The following is a 24,607-nucleotide window of genomic DNA, read 5'->3' as shown; positions in this document are numbered from 1 at the left end:
CTACTTATAAATTGTTGACGTCAATCAGATAGCAGTTGCAACTGCACATAAATTTCATGCTCCAGATCAGTAACTGCTTTTCTTTCTGTATAGCTTTACATCTCTAACAAAATGTAACACTTTCAAGTGTGTATAGACATTGGACTAATTTATAGTATTTCAGTACAGTACATTATCTGTATTTAGGTACAGGATACTTTCTAATACTATTATAAAACTATCCATTTGGGGGTATGTTATCTATAGGAAGGGACAGTATTATCTGTAATGGGGTACACTACAGTATTTAATCTGCATTAGGTACACTGCAGCATTTCATAATCTGCATTGGGCTACAGTATACTGAATTGGGGTAAACTACAATACTTTATAATCTGTATTAAGATACTCTAAATAGTTTATAATCTGGATTTGGATACAGTATAGTATTTACCTGTATATTTATAGTTCAATATTAATATTTACCACTCGGATACAATATGGTATTTCATATTGGGGTATTGTGCAGTATTATTTACATTGGATACAGTAATAATCTGTATAAGAGTACACTATAGTATTTTATGATCTGTATCCGGGTATTTGATCTGTATTAGGTATGCTACAGCATTTCAGCCCTGGCTCAGTAGTAGCACTTTTGCCTCAGAATCAAAAGATAGTGGGTTCCAGCCCCACTCCAGGATTTGAGCATATAATCTAAGCATATATTTCAGTCCAGCACTGAGAGAGTGCTGCAGTGTCGGAGGTACCGTCTTTCATATGAGGCCTTAAACTGAGATCCTGCTTTCCCATTCAGGTGGAGGTAAAAGATCCCGCGGCATTATTCGAAGAGGTGCTGGGGAGTTTCTCGTGGTGTCCTGCCCAATATTTATCCCTCAACTAATAGCACAAAAACAGGTGAACTGCTAATTAATTCATTGCTGTTAGTGGAACCTTGCTGTGTGCAAAGTGGTTGCTGTGTTTCCCTACATTACAACAATGACAACACTTCAGAAGTTCTTCATTGGCTGTGGAGCGTTTAAAGGACATCCTGAGGTTGTGAAAGGTGCTACATAAAGGCAAGTTCTTTCTTTTATAATCTCTATTAAGGTAACGTCTTTATCTATACTGGAGTACAGTGCAGTATTTTCTAATCTGAGTTCATTAAGTACAGTGTACAGAGGTACAATGTAGCATTATCAGTATTGAGATATTGTACCGTACTTTATGCCTCGTATTGGCATTTATAAGATCTGTACTGGGGTACAATATATTATTTATACTTGTGTATAGTACTGTGATCTGTATTGGGTACAGTAGTGGGATACTTTCCAATATCAGCTCTATATTTCAGTGTAGTACTACATGCTCCACATTGAGATACAATATGCTCAATATTTGCATACAATGTATACCAGCATGGCACAAGAGATGAGAAACTATAATTACAAGGAGAGACGTGAGATAGCGGGAGTAGAGAAGGCCACAATGAGATTTAATAGAGGTTTTTAAAATTGTGAAAGTTTTGATAAGGTGAATAAGTTAATAATATTTCCTCTGGTTGGGGAGCCAGTGACAAGGTATCAATTTAAAACTGCCACTGAAAGAATGATGAGTGGTGCTGAGAGAAATGGGTCTTTATACTGGGTGTTGTTAGAGTATGGGATGCTCTGCCACAGAGAGCAGTTGAGGCAGGAACTATTGCAAGTTTTAAAAGAAATGTAGATAAACATTTGAAGTAGAGGAAGATATGGAGAGAGCAGGATGGTAGGATTAGTTTTGGATTACCCTGGCAAAGAATCACAGACAAAATGGATTGAATGGACTCCTTCTGTGGCTCTTTATTACCTGTACTAGGACATAGTAAAGAACTGTACACTCTCTATCAGTATGTAGTCATTAATATTGGGAATATATTGGGATCTGATCAATACTGGGGTATAATGCAGTCTCACTGATACTGAGGGCACAATAAAGTACAGTGCACTCTACTGAAGTACAGTACAAAGCTGCCCAATTGATACTGGGGCACAATTTTTAAAACTGCACTGGGGTATAGTACTGTACTGCACACAGGACTACAGTAAAAGAAAGGTTTGCATTTATATAGTGCCTTTCACAAGCCAATGAAGTACTTTTGAATTGTAGTCACTGTTCTAATGTAGGAAACGCGGCAGGCAATTTGTGCACAGTAAGGTTCCAAAAACAAATAAATACTGACCAAATAATCAGTTTTAGTGATGTTGGTTGAGGGATAAATATTGGCCAGGAGACCAGGGATAACTCCCCTGCTCTCAATAGTGCCATGGGATCTTTTACATCCAGCTGAGAGGTTTAATATCTCATCTGGAAGACAGTAGAGCTGTCTGATCGATGTTGGAATACATTTTCAGTAATTTGTTAGGTACTATGGCTCTATGATACTATGGGGGAGAAATTTGGGCCACTTGCACCCCCGGGGGCGCTAACGGGGCGCAAACGACTTTTCGCCCGGGCGAGGCGCCGCTGCCAACTTCAGCAAAATTCCGCAGTTTAGCGGCAGCAGTAGCTGGTAACGCCCAGCTCCAACCAATAGTGCCCCGCTCTGCTGTGCCGGCGATGACGGCGTCAACACCATGCACAGTGACCCATTTTCGCCCCGGAGCGAAAATTCGGTAGAGTCCCCTGAAGCTGCATGGACGATGCTTGCGACAGATTCAGGATTGCGAACCAGCTGTTGGCCGCCCACGGGGTGAAATTAAAGGGGAGATGCCGAGTTTACATTTTTTTTAAATCGCCGGCCTTCTTCCTGTTTGAACGTGGGGTCCGTGCCACGATCTTGCAGCCCAGCACTCCGCTTGTATGCCGGGCGACTGCCACTGCACCCATGCTTCCTGGTGGTCCAGGGATGGCCCTGTTTCCCACACGCAGAGTCAGCAGCTTGTTAACGAAGGAGAGCAGCAGTGCTATGTGTCCCACCGCGTAACGCTGTGCTCCTCACGGGGTCCTTCCGCTCCGCTCGCACCCCACACAGCGAGTGGAGCATAATATTTTGCACTCCACTTGCTCTCAGGGGCGGTAAGCCGAATATAGGTTGCGGGGCGAGACTTCCACGCCTAACGCAGGAACTCCCGCCTTGCGGCTGTTACAGCCCTAAAACGGGGCACTATGCAATTTTGGCCCCTATGTGTGATACTGCAAATACAGTGACAGTCTCAATGCATTCAATCATCATCATCATAGGCAATCCCTTGGAATCAAGGAAGACTTGCTTCCACTCCTGAAGTGAGTTCTTTGGTGGCTGAACAGTCCAATACGAGAGCCACAGACTCTGTCACAGGTGGAACAGATAGTCGTTGAGGGAAGGGGTGGGTGGGACCGGTTTGCCACATGCTCTTTCCGCTGCCTGCGCTTGATTTCTGCATGCTCTCGCCGTTGAGACGCGAGGTGCTCAGCGCCCTATCGGATGCACTTCCTCCACTTAGGGCGGTCTTGGGCCAGGGACTTCCAGATGTCAGTGGGGATGTTGCACTTTATCAGGGAGGCTTTGAGGGTGTCCTTGTAGTGCTTCCGCTGCCCACCTTTGGCTCATTTGCCGTGAAGGAGCTCCGAGTAGAGCACTTGCTTTGGGAGTCTCGTGTCTGGCATGCGAACTATGTGGCCTGCCCAGCGGAGCACTGCTATCAAGTACATCTCCACAGACAGTGCACCAGATAGAAAAACTGACTAGGAACACAATAATGATCTGTAATTGTAGCTATTCCGCTAAATGGTTAACTGCTAACTTGCAATATTCTAAACCTCTGCAGTTTGTGCATTTTCTGAAGTATGCTGAAACCTTGCTCGAGATTTCAGCTGCTGCTTAATGTAACCCAGTCCTTTTGCTTCTCAGAATTCAATCCATTAGGATCAGAAACTATTTTCTCTGTTGTACATTTCACATTGTATAATTTGAAAGACTGTTGCCTAGTAACAACTTTTAACACATCTTACTGCATTCAATTTCTTGGGCCTCTTCAGCCAGTGACGCCTTCAATGTTGTGTGGCCTTGGATTCTAGATTTCTTCGGATGGCATTCACACTGCAACCATAGTGCCAGGGTGAAGGTGTGTGGCTTTGCTTCAGTGCTGCAGTACAACGTGCATGAAGCCTAAATCAGCTACCAGGGCACAAACAGACACTTGAACCAAGCTGAGTGAAATTTCCTGAAAGAGGCAATTTCACTCTGTTTTGCTGCAGAGTTGGGCCTTGACACCCAATTTAAAGTCCAAGTTTAGTGTCAGTTTGAAGTGGCTTTGCACTAATGCTCAATCTGCAGAATATGAATGCACCCTTATAGATTTCCTGCTTGTGTGATCAAAATGTAATGCGTGCAGTTACATTTCTTAATTTTTGTCGTGCTTCCTTCACTCGTTGGTCTATTTGGTCTGACCACTATGGGTATGTCCATGGTTGCTGCCTTTTCCCCCAGAGATCTGGGCTGTGGGCACTACTTTATACTAAATATACTATACAATGGCACTAGAAAAGTAGTTAAGGTACTGTGTGCAAAATCGATTCATATAAAGTTCAAACAGTAAATGCACAGAACATTTTTCAATTTACACCATTTGAAAAAACACAAACTGCTTGGGGGTGAAATCAGTTTTTGGCAGTAGTGCAAAATGGGCAATAGCGAATCTACCCCGCTCGAGTTTCTGTTCCATGACTTCAAATGGGCGGCCGATTCGCAATTGCCAATTTTGTACTGCTGACCATGATCAATTTCACCCCTTTTTTTGTTAAAGTAGATGGGATTGAAATATTTAAACAATTAATGCTGCTTACAAAATATATTAACTTAGCTTCCTGTTAACTTCATGGAGGAAGACATTGCATCGTGTACTACCCAGCCATACAGACCAGGAGGTCCCAGGTTTGATTCCCAATCTCTACCGAGTTAGTTAATCTCAGCTGGATGCAAGCAGCATGGTATAATTGCCTTCAGTACTCGGCCTTTTGGCTAAGATCATGCGTAACTGACCTGACAGGGGAGTAGCCACCATGACCTCCGGGTGGTTCTCCCTGGATCAGGAAGGTATATGCTTGCTTTTTTGGAAACAGGAGGTGGGTGGGGTGGCTTGACCCATCCACCTCCACGGAGGTGTGTGGGGGACCTGACCCATCCACCTCCATGGCATGAACCTGGTATTGCAGTACTTCCAGGAACGGTGCAGTGGCTCTAGGCCTTTTGGCTAAGAGCATTGGCGCAGAGTGATCCTTGGCGTGTGCAAGGTGACCTCTGGCGTTTGTGATTTGACAAAGAATTGGAACGATTGGCTACGAATTTCAAAAAAAAAAAAAAGAATCCCTTGGATAGATCGCTTCTCGGCCTTTTGGCTAAGATCATGCGTAACTGACCTGACAGGGGAGTAGCCACCATGACCTCTGGGTGGTTCTCCCTGGATCAGGAAGGTATATGCTTGCTTTTTTGGAAACAGGAGGTGGGTGGGGTGGCTTGACCCATCCACCTCCATGGAGGTGTGTGGGGGACCTGACCCATCCACCTCCATGGCACGAACCTGGTATTGCAGTACTTCCAGGAACGGTGCAGTGGCTCTAGGCCTTTTGGCTAAGAGCATTGGCGCAGAGTGATCCTTGGCGTGTGCAAGGTGACCTCTGGCGTTTGTGATTTGACAAAGAATTGGAACGATTGGCTACGAATTTCAAAAAAAAAAAAAAAATCCCTTGGATAGGAGGTGGGTGGGGTGGCTTGACCCATCCACCTCCACGGAGGTGTGTGGGGGACCTGACCCATCCACCTCCATGGCACGAACCTGGTATTGCAGTACTTCCAGGAACGGTGCAGTGGCTCTAGGCCTTTTGGCTAAGAGAATTGGCGCAGAGTGATCCTTGAATGGGCCCAAGGTGACCTCTGGCGTTTGTGATTTGACAAAGAATTGGAACGATTGGCTACGAATTTCAAAAAAAAACATCCCTTGGTCTATCTAAGATCAAGTGTAGTATCTGTTCTTATCAGTTTAATATCCCCTATGGGGACATGATATTGAATTGATTTTTGGACAGGGAGCTGGATCAGGGGCATGCCCCGTCCACTCCATGCACCGACCTGGTATTGCAATATTTCCAGGAACGGTGCAACTTCGCCTCTCGGCCTTTTGGCCTAAGATCAAACACATTGGCGCAAAGTGATCTTTGGCGTTAGAGTTGATCTGGAACGAAATTGGATTAAAAAAAAATAAAATTAAAAAAAATCCCTTGGTCTAGGAACAGGAAAACATTAACCATAGTTGCTGCTCTTAATTACTTCCAGTACTTCCTTGCTATTCCAACCGTATCAATTAAAGATAAAGCCATCTCTGACCATTTCCTCGTATCGCTCTCAACCCACATTCCCTTTCCCCAATCCAAACCTACTTCCTTTTGCATCCGCCCCTGGAAAAAACTCTCTTCAAACTCGATTACAACTGCACTTATCCACTCCAAACTGTCCAACCTTTGGCCCTCTTTTAACAATGACATTTCTGCAGCCACCAATCTGCTCAACCACACCCTCACTACCACCTTTGATGCCCTAGTACCTATTGCAATGATTACTCTCTCCCACTCTGGCTGTTCTCCTGGTACAGCCCTCTTCTTCGCTCCCTCAAGTCAAAATGGCGCAGACTTGAACAGATGTGGCGAACAACTGGTTTAACCATTCACCGCCAGATCTGGCTGGAACACATAAAACACTATCAGTTCCTACTCTTGTCTAGAGAAACTGGTCACTATTCCAGGATCATTCTGGATTGCAAAAATAACACCCGGCTACTATTCTCTACTGCTAACCATCTCCTTAAACCCCTCTCCCCTGTCTCCACCATACTCACCTCCAACAACAAGTGTGAGGAGCTCATGGACTTCTTTGTCTCAAAGATTGAGACCATCCACTCAGCTGCTTCTGCAAGTTCCCTTCCTTCACCTAGCCCACAGGGCTAAACTTCATCTGAGGCTCCCACCTGCCCTAGCCCTAAACTCATATCTTTCTCGAGTTTCTCTTTGATGTCCCCTCTTGATCTCTCCAAACTCATCTTGTCCACCAGACCCATTTCCTGCTCTCTTGACCCTATTCCCACTAAACTGCTGACCACCCAACTCCCTTTTTTAGCTCTCATGTTAGCCGACATTGTTAATGGATCTCTCTCCTCAGGTACTGTTCTTCTCTCCTTCAAATCTGCTGTCATCACCCCTCTCCTCAAAAAAACAACCCTTGACCCCACTTCGCTTGCTACTTGGCATCTCCAACCTCCCTTTCCTGTCCAAAGTACTTGAACGAGTTGTCGCCTCCCAAATCCATGACCATCTTTCAATGAATTCAATGTTTGATTCCCTTCAATTTGGTTTTCGCCCCTACCACAGTACCAAAACTTCTCTCATCAAAGTCACAAATGCCATCCTTTGTGACTGTGACAAAAGTAAACTATCCCTCCTCGTCCTTCTGGACCTGTTTGTAGCCTTAGACACAATTGACTACTCCATCCTCCTCCAATGCCTCTCCACCAATGTCCAACTAGGTGAGACTGCACTTGCCTGGTTCCATTCTTATCTATCTAATCGTAGCCAGAAAATCTTCTGCAATGGCTTCTCTTCCCACTCCCGCATCATTACCTCTGGTGTCCCCCAAGGATCTGTCCTTGGCCCCCTCTTATTTCTGATCTATATGTTTGCCCTTGGCGATATCATCCAAAACACAGAGTCAGTTTCCACATGGACGCTAATGACACTCAGCTCTACCTCACGACCACTTCTCTCGACCCCTGCTTGGTATCTAAATTGTCAGATTGCTTGTCCGACATCTAGTACTGGATTATCAGAAATTTTTTCCAATTAAATATTGGGAAGACCAAAGCAATTATCGTTGGTTCCTACCACAAACTGCGTTCCCTAACCACTGACTCCATCCCTCTCCCTAGCATCAATCTGAGGGTGAACAAGACTATTCACAACCTAGGTGTCATATTTGATCTGTTCAAATTTATCTGTTTTGTCTTGTAACACTGTTGTGAAGCTCCTTGGGATGTTTAGAATGTTAAAGGAGCTAATAAATTCAAGTTATTATTATTATTACTATTATGTATATCAGGTGAAAACAGGATCAGAATCAGCTGTGATGTCCCCATCTTGTATTGGCAATAAAGAAATTGAATTTTATGGATTCAGTCAAGGTGAACTATTTCATTATCTATAAATAAAATACTTTCTCTCAGATCAAGTCAACTGTACCAAAGTCATCTGACCGCTCCCCACACTGAAGATTTTCAACTCTTCCACAAAGGCAAGTTTAATGTGGATACAACCTTTATTACCCAGTAAGAACAAAAGAAAATAAGAATTAGGAACAGGAGTAGGCCATCTAGCCCCTTGAACCTGCTCCGCCATTCAACAAGATCATGGCTAATCTGGCCGTGGACTCAGCTCCACTTACCCGCCCGCTCCCCGTAACCCTTAATTCCCTTATTGGTTAAAATCTATCTATCTGTGACTTGAATACATTCAATGAGCTAGCCTCAACTGCTTCCTTGGGCAGAGAATTCCACAGATTCACAACCCTCTGGGAGAAGAAATTCCTCCTCAACTCGGTTTTAAATTGGCTCCCCCGTATTTTGAGGCTGTGCCCCCTAGTTCTAGTCTCCCCGACCAGTGGAAACAACCTCTCTGCCTCTATCTTGTCTATCCCTTTCATTATTTTAAATGTTTCTATAAGATCACCCCTCATCCTTCTGAACTCCAATGAGTAAAGACCCAGTCTACTCAATCTATCATCATAAGGTAACCCCCTCATCTCCGGAATCAGCCTAGTGAATCGTCTCTGTGCCCCCTCCAAAGCTAGTATATCCTTCCTTAAGTAAGGTGACCAAAACTGCACGCAGTACTCCAGGTGCGGCCTCACCAATATCCTATACAGTTGCAGCAGGACCTCCCTGCTTTTGTACTCCATCCCTCTCGCAATGAAGGTCAACATTCCATTCGCCTTCCTGATTACCTGCTGCACATGCAAACTAACTTTTTGGGATTCATGCACAAGGATCCAAAAAGAGTTTCATGCACAAGGACCCCCTATGTCCCTCTGCACTGCAGCATGTTGTAATTTCTCCCCATTCAAATAATATTCCCTTTTACTGTTTTTTTTCCCCCAAGGTGGATGACCTCACACTTTCCGACATTGTATTCCATCTGCCAAACCTTAGCCCATTCGCTTAACATATCTAAATCTCTTTGCAGCCTCTCTGTGTCCTCTACACAACCCGCTTTCCCACTAATCTTTGTGTCATTTGCAAATTTTGTTACACTACACTCTGTCCCCTCTTCCAGGTCATCTATGTATATTGTAAACAGTTGTGGTCCCAGCACCGATCCCTGTGGCACACCACTAACCACCGATTTCCAACCCGAAAAGGACCCATTTATCCCGACTCTCTGCTTTCTGTTAGCCAGCCAATTCTCGATCCATGCTAATACATTTCCTTTGACTCCGCGTACCTTTATCTTCTGCAGTAACCTTTTGTGTGGCATCTTATCGAATGCCTTTTGAAAATCTAAATACACCACATCCATCGGTACACCTCTATCCACCATGCTCGTTATATCCTCAAAGAATTCCAGTAAATTAGTTAAACATGATTTCCCCTTCATGAATCCATGTTGCGTCTGCTTGATTGCACTATTCCTATCTAGATGTCCCGCTATTTCTTCCTTAATGATAGATTCAAGCATTTTCCCCACTACAGATGTTAAACTAACCGGCCTATAGTTACCTGTCTTTTGTCTGCCCCCTTTTTTAAACAGAGGCGTTACATTAGTTGCTTTCTAATCAGCTGGTACCTCCCCAGAGTCCAGAGCATTTTGGTAGATTATAACGAATGCATCTGCTATAACTTCCGCCATCTCTTTTAATACCCTGGGATGCATTTCATCAGGACCAGGGAACTTGTCTACCTTGAGTCCCATTAGCCTGTCCAGCACTACCCCCCTAGTGATAGTGATTGTCTCAAGGTCCTCCCTTCCCACATTCCTGTGACCAGCAATTTTTGGCATGGATTTTGTGTCTTCCACTGTGAAGACCGAAGCAAAATAATTGTTTAAGGTCTCAGCCATTTCCACATTTCCCATTATTAAATCCCCCTTCTCATCTTCTAAGGGACCAACATTTACTTTAGTCACTCTTTTCCGTTATAAATATCTGTAAAAGCTTTTACTATCCATTTTTATATTTTGTGCAAGTTTACCTTCGTAATCTATCTTTCCTTTCTTTATTGCTTTCTTAGTCATTCTTTGCTGTCGTTTAAAATTTTCCCAATCTTCTATTTTCCCACTAACCTTGGCCACCTTATACGCATTGGTTTTTAATTTGATACTCTCCTTTATTTCCTTGGTTATCCACGGCTGGTTATACCTTCTCTTACCACTTTTCACTGGAATATATTTTTGTTGAGCACTATGAAAGAGCTCCTTAAAAGTACGCCACTGTTCCTCAATTGTGCCACTGTTTCGTCTGTGTTTCCAGTCTACTTTAGCCAACTCTGCCCTCATCCCACTGTAGTCCCCTTTGTTTAAGCATAGTACGCTCGTTTGAGACACTACTTCCTCACCCTCAATCTGTATTACAAATTCAACCATACTGTGATCACTCATTCCGAGAGGATCTTTTACGAGGAGATCGTTTATTATTCCTGTCTCATTACACAGGACCAGATCTAAGATAGCTTGCTCCCTTGTAGGTTCTGTAACATACTGTTCTAAGAAACAATCCCGTATGCATTCTATGAATTCCTCCTCCAGGCTGCCCCGTGTGATTTGATTTTACCAATCGATATGTAGGTTAAAATCCCCATGATTACTGCCGTTCCTTTTTCACATGCCTCCATTATTCTCTTGATTATTGCCCGCCCCACCGTTAGGGGCTTACATATTTGCATTTAAGGAATGCATTTGTATTGTGCACCGTCCTTAGCCCCAGGACAAATGAAATCTTAAATTTGAAGGAAAGATGAAAGGCAACTTTATTGAGTTCAAGAGCGGAGGCCCACTCCAACCAGGCAACTTAATTCTTTTCTACAAGTTTAATTTACAAAATAATTATAACTTATCCACCCAGCTGTACTGGTACAATCCATCCATCCTATTCACCCAGCAGTCCAGGCAGAGCCTATCCATCCCAATCACCCAGTACTGGTACAGCCTATCCATCCTATTCACTCAGCAGTCCAGGCAGAGCCTATCCATCCCATTCACCCAGCAGTACAGACACCACCTATCCATCCCATTCACCAGCAGCACAGGCACCAGCTATCCATCCTATTCACTCAGCAGTCCAGGCAGAGCCTATCCATCCAGCAGTACAGACACCACCTATCCATCCTATTCACTCAGCAGTACATGCAGAGCCTATCCATCCCATTCACCCAGCAGTACAGGCAGAGCCTATCCATCCCATTCACCAGCAGTACAGGCACCACCTATCCATCCTATTCACCCAGAGCGTATCCAACTCCGACCCCAACTGAACAGGCAGAATGTATCCAATCCCATCAACCAAGTTCTGCTTATCCAATTGCATCAATTTAATGACACAGGCAAAGCTGCGAAGAGTCTGCTAACTCCTTTCTCACACTCCTAGATGGGATGTGAGAAAGCTTGTCATCTGACAGGCAATCACTCTTCCTGTCTTAACCTTTCATGTCACTCTCTCTCTTACTGATAATGCTACAGATGCTGTTCCTCTGAACTTACCTCTCTTGCTTCTTCTAAGCTGCCAATATGTTGTTGCATATATCATCCACCCTCTCCGAGATCACAACTGTTTTGAAATAATAACTCATGACATAGTCCCATACTCTTACTCATTCTTTCCAAGCACATAAAGAATATAGAACTCTTTACCCTGCATAATTTCCCCATCTCCTACAATCCTCAGGATTTTAAAACTCATGTTCAGCATCACAACAACACTGCTTTCTGATTTACTTCCTCTTGGTTACTGAATTTAAAAAAAATCCAACACCATCAACTCAGTGCACAGACTCCATACCCCTTCAGTCTCAGAAATCACCCCTCACTGCGCCCTGTTTCCGTATCCAAGACCAGCCATCATGTTGAGACTGCCAAAATTACAAGCTATTTTATGGTGTGAGCTCACTAACTGAAGTAGGCCGAAACTGCTCCAAATCATTTCATTACCCAGGAGAGAGAGAAAGATAGAAAAAGAGAGCATGAGTGAGAGAGCAAAAGGAAAAGAGAGCGAAAGAGTGAGAGAGAGCAAGAGAAAGAGCGAAAGAAAGAGCGAAAGAAAGAAAGAAAAGATATATTAAGTTCCCATCAGTCTAGGTGTGATTGGAAGCCAAATCCCAAAGGTGAGAGAACAGCGTATTAATCAACTGCAATAGGTATGATGTGTGATGATCATAGTATCTGGATTTTGGCTAGTTTATTTGGCAATGCCAACAGGGATCGGTGCCGCATTCAAACATATAAAATGTGTACAAAGGAGACTAACTCTCGCTAAACTTCTTTCTTTCTCTCTCCCTCACTCAGATACACAGTTTATTGTGCCAGATTGTCAGGCAACTGTCAAGTTTCTGGTGGATGTGTATACTATAAAACCAGAAGTCCCTTCCCCCCTCCCCCCTTGTGTTCCTGGTCTTAGACATACTCCCAAGTTATTGTTATCTTGCATTACAACTAATGATTAGATAAGGGAGGTCAGAGTGTCAAACCTTGTGGCAGGTATCATCTCAAACCACTGTGTATCTCAGCCACACTGACTGGTTTATTGGCTCTCACTCCTTATAACAATATATCAGTGATTAACTGACCATAACAAGCATTCTTTAAATATTTATACAAAAACAAAGTAATGAAGATGCTGTAAATCTGAAATAAAAACGGGAAATGCTGGAAATACTCAGCAGCTCAGGCAGCATCTGACAAAGGATCATCAACCCAGATGCTGTCTGACCTGCTGAGTATTTCCAGCATTTTCTATTTTTCTTTAAATATGTATCTGATTTCATTTTAATGAACCAATTAGGATGAATATAAGCTGTTAACCTGGGACTGGTTGTGTTAATTGAGAAGCTCTTGTTACACCTTTCAGTTCTAGCTGATGTGACATCTTGCTTGAAGAGAATCACCTTAGTCTCTTTCTATTATGGATGCGTCTATTTGTACTAACTGAAAGGCAGTTGTTTCTCTAATTGGCTCTCCATTTTCACATGACCTACTGCTGATTGGTCCCCTTCGAGGATAACCCACACTCTGAAGTTCCTCTGGAATGTGTAACTAGAGCCGCCCAACCCAAGTTCTGACTGACTTTCCAGTTTGTAATTCAAAAGTCACAGATGATAGATCTCCCCAAAAGCCACCAAGTTCCAGTCGAAGTTCCTCCCCCAGCCGAAGTCCCTTACACCAGGGCAACTGCTGCCTCCGCCAGCTGAAGATCTTTACCCCAGCATGTGTATCTCTCCCCCAGCCGAAGTCCCTTACACAAGCGCAAGTGCTGCCTCCACCAGCTTAAGTCCCTTACCCCAGCGCAAATGCATGACCTTACCTCCCCCCCTCTCGCCATAGCTGGGGCATTGTGTGCGGATTGTTAACAGGTTTATTGGGTATGAAGTGAATAGTGACAGTGTCGTGACTTCTGGATTTCATCCACCGCAACGCTGTCCCTTGTAACACACGCACCGAGCTTGCACGCACCAGGGGGTTAGAAGAACGTGATGCATCTTCCGAGTTCCCTCTCTCCCCTCCGATTCCCACTCCCACCCCCAGTCTCTCTATCTCTACCCCCCCCCAACAAGCTCTATCACTCCCCCACTCTCTCTCTTCACCCCCCAAGCTCTCTCTCTCTCTCTCTCTCTCTCTCCACCCTCAAGCTCTCATTCTCCCCAAGCTTTCTCTCTCTCTCTCCCCATTCTCTCTCTCTCTAAGCCCCCCAAGCTCTCTCTTACCACCCAGTCTATCTCTCCCCACCCCAGCTCTCTCTCTCCCTCCCCCAGCTCTCTCTCTCCCTCCCCCAGCTCTCTCTCTCCCTCCCCCAGCTCTCTCTCTCCCCCCCCCCAGCTCTCTCTCTTCCCCCCACCCAAGCTCTCTCTTCCCCCCACCCAAGCTCTCTCTCCCCCCCCAGCTCTCTCTTTCTCCCCCCCCCCAGCTCTCTCTTTCTCCCCCCCCCAGCTCTCTCTTTCTCCCCCCCGCCCCCAGCTCTCTCTTTCTCCCCCCCAGCTCTCTCTTTCTCTCTCCCCCCCCAAGCTCTCTCTCCCCCCCCCAAGCTCTCTCTCTCCCCCCCATGCTCGCTCTCTCTCCTCCCCAGTCTCTCCCTCCTCTCCCCAGTCTCTCTTTCCCCTATCTCTCTCCACCCCTCCCCCCAGTCTCTCTCTCTCTCTTCCCCCCCACCCCCGAAGCTCTCTTTCTCACCCCAATCTCTCCCCCCCCCCCCCAGTTTATCCCTCGCTCCTCACGGAGCACTTTACGATGCCGCCTGACTCTTCACTTTCTCTCCGCTGACCCGCTTCCCTCTCTCCCCTACGCTCTCCCCCCAAGCGCTTTTTCTCTCTCTCCCAGTCTATCTCTCTCTCTCCCCCCCCCCCCGTCTCTCTCTCTCTCTCTCCCCAGTCGATCCCTACCCCGCAGTCTCTCTCTCTTTCCCCCCAAGCTCACCCCAGTCTCTCTCCCCCCACCCCAAGTTCTCTCTCTTTCCCCCCGGTCCATCTCTCTCTTCCTCCCTCGCTCACTCTCTCCACCCCGTGTCTCTCTCCTTACGAAGTACTTTACGGTGCCGCTTGACTCTTCACTATCTCACCCCGCCTCCCACACTCTTCACTCAAAGTGCCGTTGAGGCTCGGGGCTGCAACGTGGTGTTCGGGGCTGGTTCCAGTTTCGGATCGGGCGTCGGGGAGGAGGACGCATGCGCAGAAAAGGGTTTGTGTAAATTGCGCTGGGGGGCGGGAGGAGTTGGTGACTATTTGTCTTAGGACAAGTAGTTACTCCGTTATATTATACAGATCGCTTCAAATAAGCTGCTCTATTCATATTGAAACTACAAGTCACTGCACTTGAAAAAGTAGTTCATTGACTAAAGTGTTTTGAGTGTTCAGCGTGAAAGGCGTTATATAAATGCAATCATTATTTTTAATAATAATATTGCCCCATTTACATTCTAGACAGATTCCAAAGCACCAGTAACAACAAAAAAACAACAGTAAACAATTAACATTGCTGCACCGAGTTTGCTGCCTCTGGTGAGATACTGGAAATCTGAAACAAAAACAGAAAACACTGGAACCAGTCAGCGGGTCAGGCAGCAACCTGGGAGAGAACACGGGACAAGTCTCAGGTACTGAACCCGTCCTCCTGGAATGGGTTATTTGTGCCATCATGGTCAAGTAAATAAAGCAATGCATCACTTCATTTACGTGACCATGATGACACATAGTGAAATAATCGCAGCACGATGGGCTGCATCATTTGACCTCCCAGTAATGATCCTGAGGTACTCTTTTCACCAACAGTTTAATTTCCTTATGACTTGAAACTGGTGGTGCAGTCATCTTGAAATTTTGCATTTGAATCCAGTTCAGATTGATGCAACGAAAATCTTTTTCTGCCAACTGTGTGAAATGAGTTTGGATTGTCTCAACTCAGCTCCCAGTGGCCACGTAACCATCCCACAAAACTGCCCACAACTCAACACTAATTGTCAGCAAATTGCTGGTCTGACTCAGAGAGGCTACAGGGACGGTTGGTATGGGAAATGTAAGTGTTACACTGTTGCAGCAAAGCATGCTGTTCTAGGTTAGAACATACGAACATAAGAAATAGGAGCAGGAGTAGGCCATCTGGCCACTCAAGCCTGCTCCTCCATTCAGTAAGATCATGGCTGATCTGATCTTGGCCTCAACTCCACTTTCCTGCCCGCTCCCCATAACCCTTGACTCCCCTATTCAAAAATTTGTCTATTTCCACCTTAAATATATTCAATGACCCAGCCTCCACAGCTCTCTGGGGTAGAGAATTCCAAAGATACACAACCCTCTGAGAGAAGAAATTCCTCTACTTCACCATTTTAAATGGACGACCCCTTATTCTGAAACTATGCCCCCAAGTTCTACATTCTCTCACAAGGGGAAACATCCTCTCTGCATCTACCCTGTCAAGCCCCCTCAGAATCTTATATGTTTCAATTAGATCACCTCTCATTCTTCTAAACTCCAATAAGTAAGAGCCCAACCTACTCAACCTTTCTTAGTAAGACAATCCCTTCATCTCAGGAACCTTCTCTGAAATGCCTCCAATGCAAGTGTATCCCTCCTTAAATAAGGAGACCAAAACTGTACGCAGTACTCCAGGTGTGGTCTCATCAACGCCCTGTACAGTTGTAGCAGGACTTCCCTACTTTTATACTCAATTACCCTTGCAATAATAGTCAACATTCAATTTGTCTTCCTAATTACTTGATGTACCTGCATGCTAACTTTTTTCATGTACTAGAACCCCCAGATCCCTCTGTACTGCAGCATTTTGTAATATTTCTCCATTTAAATAATAATTTGTTTTTTTATTCTTCCTACCAAAGTGGATAACCTCACATTTTCCCACATTATAATCCATCTGCCAAATTTTTGCCCACTCACTTAACCTACCTCTATCCCTTTGCAAATTCTTTGTCCTCATCACAATTTGCTTTCCCACCTATCTTTGTATTATCAGCAAATTTGGCTACATTACACTCGCTCCCTTCATCCAAGTAATTAATATAGCTTGTAAATAGCTGAGGCTCCAGTACTGATCCCTGCGTCACCCAACTAGTTAGTTTCCCAACCTGAAAATAACCCATTTATCCCAACTCTCTGTTTTCTGTTAGTTAGCCAATCCTCTATCCATGCTAATATATTACCCCCAACCCCGTGAGCTCTTATCTTGTGCAGTAACCTTTTATGTGACACTTTATCGAATGCCTTCTGGAAATCCAAATCCACCACATCCACAGGTTCCCCTTTGTCTACCCTACTCATTACATCCTCAAAGAACTCCAGCAAATTTGTCAAACATGATTTCCCTTTCATAAAACCATGTCGACCCTGCTTGCTTGTATTATGATTTTCTAAATGTCCTGCTATTACTTCCTTAATAATGGATTCCAGCTATTTCCCAATGATAGATGTTAGGCTAACTGGTCTATACTTTCCTGCTTTTTATTTCTCTCCTTTCTTGAATAGCAGCATTACATTTGAGGGTTTCCAATCCGCTGGGACCCCTCCAGAATCCAGAGAATTTTGGTAGATTACAACAAATGTATCCACTATCTCTGCAGCCACTTCTTTTAAGACCCCAGGATGCAGGCCATCAGATCCAGGGGACTTTGCCTAGTACTTATTCTCTTGCGATAGTGATTGTTTTAAGTTCCCCCCCTCGATTATCTATTATTATTGGGATGTTTTAGTGTCTTCTGCTGTGAAGACCGATACAAAATATTTGTTCAAAGTCTCTGCCATTTCCCTGTTTCTCATTATTAAGTCCCAGTCTCATCCTCTAAGGGACCAACATTTACTTTAGCTACTCTCTTCCTTTTTATATACCTGTATAAGCTCTCACTGTCTGTTTTTATATTTCTTGCTAGTTTACTTTTGTAATGTATGTTCTCTCTATTATTTTTTTAGTCATCCTTAGCTGGTTTCTAAACATTTCCCAATCGGCCGACCACTAATCTTTGCAACATTGTATGCCTTTGTTTTCAATTTGATACCATCCTTAACTTCCTTTTAGTTAGCCACGGATGAATCGTTCTCTTAGTGTCTTTCTTTCTCACTGGAATATATCTTTGCTGAGAGTTATGAAATATTTCCTTAAATGTCTGCCACTGTTGATCTACCATCTTACCCTTTAATCTATTTTCCCAGTCCACTTTAGCTAACTCTGTCTTCATACCTTTGTAATTGCCTTTATTTAAGTTCAGGACACTAGTTTAAGGCCCAACTTTCTCACCCTCAAACTGAATTAGAAATTCTAACATGCTATGATCACTCTTCCCTAGAGGATCCTTTACTATAAGATCATTAATTAATCCTATCTCAATACGCATTATCAGATCTAAAATAGCCTGCTCCGGTTCCTCAATGTATTGTGCTAAGAAATCATCCCGAATATACTCTACCAACTTGTCCTGAAGGCTACCTTTGCCAGTTTGATTTGTCCAATCTATGTGAAGATTAAAATCGCCCATGATTATTGCAGTACCTTTCTTACATGCCTCCATTATTTCTTGATTTATACTCTGTCCTACAGTGTAGCTACTATTAGGGGGCCTATAGACTACTCCCACCAGTGACTTCTTTCCCTTATTATTTCTTATCTCCACCCAAACTGATTCTACACCTTGATCTTCTGAGCCAATATCATTTCTCACTACTGCACTGATCTCATCCTTTATTAACAGAGTTACCCCACCTCCTTTTCCTTTCTGCCTATCCTTCCGAAATGTCAAATAACCCTGAATGTTCGGTTCCCAGCCTTGGTCACCTTGCAACCACATCTCTGTAATGGCTATCAGATCATACCCATTTATTTCTATTTGTGCCGTGAACTCATTTTTCTTGTTACGAATGCTGCGTGCATTCAGATAAAGAGCTTTTAATTTTGTCTTTTTACCATTTTTCCCTATTCTGACTCTACTTTCTGGTGCACTTTTATCTTTATATGCTCTGTCCCTTCCTGTCACACTCTGGTTATCATTACCCCTATCGCTACCCTGCACTATTGCCTTCTCCTTTCTCTTTGACTGTTTAAATTTCCCTTCACCTGAACACTCACCCCCATTAATTAGTTTAAAGCCCTATCTACAGTTCTAGTTATTCGATTCGCCAGGACACTGGTTGAAGTTAAGGCACATTGTTGGGACAGAATAAAGGGGCCTTTGCTTTAACACTACACTTGACCTGCAGGCACACTTGATGGACCAGTGAATAAATGTACCAGTTGCTGTGATACCAAAATAAGTGATCCAGGTTCGATCTTTGGTCTGTACTTACTTAACTGATCACTGACTAGGCTCACACATTAAGAAAGCCACTCAGACGACAGTTATATTTTTGAGTCTTTACTACCCTTCTTATTCTAGATTATTTGGGCTCTCTTGTTTTGGATCAGACTCAAGGACAAGTCCAACATACCTGTTATGTATGCAACACTATGTAACCAACATTCTACCGCCACCAGTGGGCATATCTGTTGGAGTCCCAAGGGATCCCAGCATCCCTTGGGAGCACTATATATAAGCAGGCCTCCCATGCTGTACGAGCACGCTGGAGTTAGAATAAAGAGACTAAGGTCACACTTACTCATGTCTACAGTACTCAGTCACGTTGCTTTATTTGAGACATAACAACTGGCGACAAGATAACGAACCATCACGCGAAAATGCAGTGAACTGTTGGTATCCTGGAGAAATTCTCAGAAGGTGACGATTGGGAGGGCTTCATGGAGCGACTCGACCAATACTTCGTGGCTAACGAGCTGGAAAGGAGAGTGAACGCTGCCAAACAAACGGCGATCCTCCTCACCGTCTGTGGGGCAACAACCTATGGCTTCATGAAGAATCTTGTTGCTCCGGTGAAACCAACAACCAAATCGTATGAAGAACTGTGTATGCTGGGCTGGGAGCACCTAAATCTGAAGGAGAGCGTTCTGATGGCAAGGTATCGATTTTACACATGCCAACAGTCTGAAGGCCAGGAAGTGGCGAGCTACGTTGCCGAACTAAGGCGTCTTGCAGGACATTGCGAATTTGATGGATTCCTGGAGCAAATGCTAAGAGACTTTTTTGTGCTCGTCATTGGCCATGAGGTTATCCTTCGCAAACTATTGACTGTTGAAACACCGAACCTGAGCAAAGCCATAACGATAGCCCAGGCATTTATGTCCACCAGCGATAACACCAAACAAATTTCGCAGCACAAAGATGTTTCGGCAAGTACTGTATACAAAGTAATGTCGTTTGCAGGCAAGAATGCATATGGCAGAACGTACACGCCTGCAGCTGCATGACCTCAGCTGACTCAGAGTCCGCCATCAAGAGTTAATGCAGGCAATTGACAACTTGTTGGCGCTGCGGAGGTGATCTTCGATGCCGCTTCAAACACTATGCGTGCAAAGGCTGTGGAACAATGGGACAGTTCCAGCGAATGTGCAGATGAGCTGTAAACCCTGCAAACCACCATGTTGCAGAGGAAGACCGATCCAGGGCTGATCAAACTGAACTAGAGACTCAAACCAAGGAGGCAGAAGTGTATGGGTTACACACCTTCACCATGAAATGTCCACCGATCATGTTAAAAGTTGAACTGAACGGAATTCCAGTATCCATGGAATTGGACACGGGTGCGAGTCAGTCCAACATGAGCAAAAAGGCCTTCGACAGGCTGTGGAGCAAGAAGGCACACAGGCCCAAGCTGAGCCCTATCCATACCAAGCTGAGAACTTACACTAAAAAGCTGATCCCTGTAATTGGCAGCGCAGCAGTAAAAGTCTCCTATGATAGAGCAGTGCATGAACTACCACTATGGATTGTACCAGGAGATGGCCACACACTGTTCGGCAGAAGCTGGCTGGGAAAAATCCGCTGGAACTGGGACGACATCGAAGTGCTTTCGTCCGTCGACGACGCCTCATGTGCCCAGGTTTTGAGCAAGTTTCCATTGTTGTTTAAGCCAGGCATCGGAAGTTTCTCGGGGGCGAAGGTGCAGATCCACTTGATTCCTGGTACTCGACCCATTCACCACAAGGCATGGGCGGTGCATTATATGATGCGAGAGAAAGTGAAGATTAAGCTAGACAGGCTGCAATAAGAGGGCATCATCGTGCCGGTGGAGTTCAATGAGTGGGCCAGTCCCATTGTTCCGGTTCTCAAGGGCGATGGCACGGTCAGAATTTGTGGGGACTATAAAGTAGCGATTAACCGGTTTTCGCTGCAGGACCAGTAACCGCTCCCAAGGCAGACAACCTATTTGCCACGCTGTCAGGAGGAAAGACGTTCGCCAAGTTGGACCTGACCTCAGCCTACATGACGCAGGAGCTGGCGGAATCTTCGAAAGGCCTCACCTGCATGAATACGCATAAAGGTCTGTTCATCTATAATAGATGCCCGTTTGGGATTCCAGCAGACGCGGCTATTTTTAATCAAAGGAACATGGAGAGTCTGCTAAAGTCGGTTCCGCGCACCGTGGTTTTCCAGGACGATATATTGATCACAGGTCAGGACACCATCGAACACTTGCAAAACCTGGAAGAGGTTCTAAGTAGGCTAGGTTGTGTGGGACTCAGGTTGAAACGCTCAAAGTGTTTTTTCCTGGTGCCAGAGGTCGAGTTCTTAGGGAGAAGAATCGTGGCAGACGGCATCAGACCCACCGATGCCAAGACGGAGGCCATCAAGAATGCGCCGAGACCACAGAACGTGATGGAGCTGAGGTTGTTCCTCGGACTCCTCAATTATTTTGGTAATTTTCTACCCGGGTTAAGCACCTTGCTAGAACCCCTACACATGTTGCTACGCCAGGGAGATAACTGGGTATGGGGGAAATCACAAGAGACTGCTTTTGAGAAAGCCAGAAATCTGTTATGTTCCAACAAACTGCTTGTTCTGTATGACTCATGTAAATGTTTAGTGCAAGCTTGCTTTGCGTCTTCGTACAGGGTCGGGTGTGTGTTACAGCAAGCAAATGAATCGGGAACATTGCAACTGGTCGCTTATGCGTCCAGGAGTTTGTCCAAGGCCAAAAGGGCCTACAGCATGATTGAAAAAGCTCTGGCATGCGTTTGCGGGGTAAAAAAAATGCATTAGTATCTGTTTAGGCTTAAGATCGAGTTAGAAACTGACCATAAGCCACTCATATCGCTATTCTCAGAGAGCAAAGATATCAATACCAATGCCTCTGCTCGCATCCAAAGATGGGCGCTCACGCTTTTTACATTTAACTATGTAATTCGCCACAGGCCAGGCACAGAGAACTGTGCTGACACCCTCAGTTGGCTACCATTGCCCACCACTGGGGTGGAAATGGCACAGCCTGCAGATTTACTCTTGGTGACAGGTACATTTGGAAACGAAAAGTCACCCGTTATGGCCCACCAGATCAGGACCTGGACCAGCCAGGATCCTTTACTGTCCCTTGTAAAAAACTGTGTCCTCCATGGGAGCTGGTCCAGCGTCCCAGCGAGATGCATGAAGAGATCAAGCCGTTCCAGCGGCGTAAAGACGAAATGTCCATACAGGCGGACTGTCTTTTGCGGGTTAATCACATGGTTTTGCCCAAGAAAGGCAGGGAATTGTTCATACGCAACCTACACAGTACCCACCCAGGCATAGTAATGATGAAAGCTATAGCCAGATTCCATGTGTGGTAGCCCGGCATCGACTCAGATTTGGAGTCTTGTGTGTGCCAATGCAACACTTGCTCTCAACTGAGCAATGCACCCAGGGAGGCACCACTAAGCTTGTGGTCATGGCCCTCTAAACCCGTGGTCTAGGATCCACGTTGACTTCGCTGGCCCGTATCTAGGCAAAATGTTCTTGGTTGTTGTGGATGCTTATTCAAAATGGATTGAGTGCGTAATAATGTCTGTAAGCACGTCCACTGCCACCATCGAAAACCTACGAACCATGTTTTCCACACACGGCCTGCCTGATGACCTTGTCAGTGACAACGGGCCGTGCTTCACCAGTGCTGAATTCAAGGAATTCATGACCCGCAATGGGATCAAGCACATCACATCTGCCCCATTCAAGCCCACATCCAACGGCCAGGAAGAACGGGCAGTCCAAACCATCAAGCAAAGCTTGAAACGCGTGTTGGAAGGCTCCCTGCAGACCCGCTTGTCCCGAGCCCTGCTCAGCTACCGCACTAGACCCTACTCGCTCACCGGGGTTCCCCCAGCCGAGCTGCTCATGAAAAGGGCACTCAAAACAAGGCTCTCTCTAGTCCACCCTGATCCCCATGATCATGTCGAGGGCAGGCGGCATCAACAAAGCAAGAACCATGATCGCGCAAATTTGTCACGCGATATTGAAGTCAATGACCCTGTATTTGTACTCAACTATGGACATGGTCCCAAATGGCTTGCTGGCACTGTCATAGCCAAAGAAGGGAATAGGGTGTTTCAGATCAAACTCGCAAATCGACTAACTTGCAGAAAGCATTTGGACCAAACCAAACTGCGATTCACAGACAGCCACGAGCAACCTGAAGAGGACACCACCAACTTCGACCCTCCGACACACACACAAGTGGCAACCGACATCACGGTTGACCACGAAACTGAACTCATCATCCCCAGCTGCCCAGCAAGGCCAGCTGCCCAGCAACCCAGTGAAGAACCAACCAACTTACCTGCACCTGCATTTGTACCAAGACAATTGACTAGGGAGCGGAAAGCCCAAGATCGTCTCACCCTGTAAATAAGTGTACTATTGACTTTGGGAGGGAGTGATGTTATGTATGCAACACTATGTAACCAGCATTCTACTGCCACCAGAAGGTATATCTGTTGGAGTCCCAAGGGATCCCAGCATCCCTTGGGAGCACTGCATATAAGCAGGTCTCCCATGCTGTACGAGCACTCTGGAGTTAGAATAAAGAGACTAAGGTCACACTTACTCATGTTGACAGTACTCAGTCACATTGCTTTATTCGAGACATAACAATACCTAGTCACTCAGTAGTTTCTATCTTAGTCTTGAGATCTCATTAAACTCTCGGTAATATGCCTGAGATAATGAAGCAAAATACCCTGTCTAGCAATTTCTTTTAACTACTAGACTTACCCTGTGCCCTCATGCAATCTCTCTCGTCTTCAATGAGTGAACAGGGGGTCACATCTTTGTGTTCAACATTACAAGGGGTTTTGATGGAGTAAATAGGAAGAAACTGTTTCCACTTGCAGGAGGGCCGGTAGCCAGAGAACACACATTCAAGGTAATTGGCAAATGCGCAACGAGTTGTGATGATCTGGAATGCATTCCCTGAAAAGTTGGTGGAAGCAGATTTAATAGTAACTTTCAAAAGGGAATTGGATAAATACTTGAGGCGGAAAGAATTGCAGGGTTATGGGGAAAGAGCAGGGTAGTGGGACTAATTGGATAGCTCTTTCAGAGAGCTGGCAAACGCGATGAGCCAAGTGGCCTCCTGTGCTGTATGATTCTATGATCTTTCGACCTTATTTAACAATTAAGTAAATTTATTTAACAAAAGATGAACAAGCGAATAAGTAACAGTCGTATAATACAACTATATATTTACAATGGAAATCCTTCCACCTAACTCGAGTGGAAAAACAATAAGAGGATCGTAACTCTAAGTATGAAGCTAAACTTTTGTTAAAAATTTTTATATCATGCTTTTATTACATTTCTTATCACTGTCGGAGCCAGATTTAATCTAAGTTATCTCCTGGAAGTTTTAAACTGACTGGCTTTTTCTCTCAGAGATTTTCAAAGAGACCCTCGATTCAAACAGAACAGTTCTTTTTCTTCTTATAACAAAAGAGCTTTTGGGACTTCTTGGAGTTTGAGTAAATGACCACTTACATTTCAAAGTAAGTTAGTCCTACACTATCTGAACCAATC

At 44.9% G+C, this 24,607-nt stretch overlaps 1 protein-coding gene and 2 pseudogenes across 2 annotated transcripts in view; 2 read left to right on the top strand and 1 right to left on the bottom strand.

Annotated features, from left to right (window-relative positions):
* The window catches only part of smpd3 (sphingomyelin phosphodiesterase 3), a 694,292-nt gene that overhangs the window by 641,628 nt on the left and 28,057 nt on the right, over positions 1-24,607 (bottom strand). The gene's annotated exons all lie outside the window — the stretch shown is intronic.
* Positions 5,318-5,556, top strand: LOC139279127 (U2 spliceosomal RNA; annotated as a pseudogene).
* On the top strand, positions 5,932-6,104 carry LOC139279080 (U2 spliceosomal RNA; annotated as a pseudogene).

The sequence above is a fragment of the Pristiophorus japonicus genome, chromosome 13, assembly GCF_044704955.1.
Source record: "Pristiophorus japonicus isolate sPriJap1 chromosome 13, sPriJap1.hap1, whole genome shotgun sequence".
Lineage (NCBI taxonomy): Eukaryota > Metazoa > Chordata > Chondrichthyes > Pristiophoridae > Pristiophorus > Pristiophorus japonicus.
The sequence above is the reverse complement of the archived record's forward strand: the minus strand, read 5'-3'. Positions and strand labels throughout refer to the sequence as shown.